Source organism: Tupaia chinensis, unplaced genomic scaffold (assembly GCF_000334495.1).
Source record: "Tupaia chinensis unplaced genomic scaffold, TupChi_1.0 Scaffold149383_1, whole genome shotgun sequence".
Lineage (NCBI taxonomy): Eukaryota > Metazoa > Chordata > Mammalia > Scandentia > Tupaiidae > Tupaia > Tupaia belangeri.
The window spans coordinates 3,589,341-3,590,439 of record NW_006209227.1 but is presented as its reverse complement, the minus strand read 5'-3'; positions in this window follow the sequence as shown (position 1 = coordinate 3,590,439).

Sequence of the window (1,099 nt, the reverse complement as noted above, 5' to 3'; positions counted from 1 at the left end):
TTAATTTCCAGAAAGGCAGTTTTAGCTTTAATAAATCAAAATTTAAAAAATGTTAAGAGAACTTTGTTTAAGACTTAAAGCCAGAAAGCAGGTTAGGATTCTGTTCAAATAGTAGTTCCCTGGTTCTGTCGACAATTCAAGAGAAGAAAAAAATCCTTATCTCTGGACTACAAAACATAGAAAAAGATCAGTATTGTTTTAGTCAAAAGCCATAAAATTCTATTTCACCAGCTCCTATCTTCTGTTGTGGTCCAATCCTTCTGTTTAAATTCAGAAAGATAACATTCAGCTCTGGACTTGCCCCTACCATTGAGTTGGCCATTTTCTTAGTTGTTTTTTAACTCTTATTTCTGTGTGTCTGACTTTAGTTTTCTTGATATAACACTCCCTTCAGAACTTCTTGGAGAACTGGTCTGGTGTCAATAAACTCTTTCAGGTTTTGTTTATCTGAGAATGTTCTTGTCTTCTCTTCCCATATGAAGGATAATCTTGCTGGGTATAGTATTCTTGGTTAAAATTGTTTTTCACTCAACGCTTCCAATATATTTTCCCATTCTTTTCTTGCATGCATTGTTTCTGAAGAGAGGTCCGCTGTTATCCTGGTGGGATATCCTTTGTAGGTAACTTCTCCTTTCTCTCTTGCCAGTCTGAGTACCATGTCTTTGTGGTTTTGGTCAGTCTGTCTATAATGTGTCTTGAAGAAAATCTTGTTGGGTTGATTCTATTTGGGGTCCTATGTATTTCTTTTTTTTATTATCATAATCTTCTTTATATTACATTGGATTACATATAACTTTACATTGACTTCCATTGCTTTTTCAAAAGGGAATGCCATGCATGTCAGTCAATACAGAGGCATCGATCTCCCCGCTTTATCATTCAAAGTCTTTTCCATGCATTTCCCAATGATTATTATTATTATAATTTTTTAAAACAGTCAATCACTATTTCTCATTTTGCTTGTTAAAAGACTTCACCCATCATGAAGTACTTTCCAGACCAGTCCAGTTGAGAATACTATACACGTCATCTTCAACAGATAATGAACCATATCTGTTTCTCACTAACATCCCCTCTATTGTTCACTTGCTATCTTTCT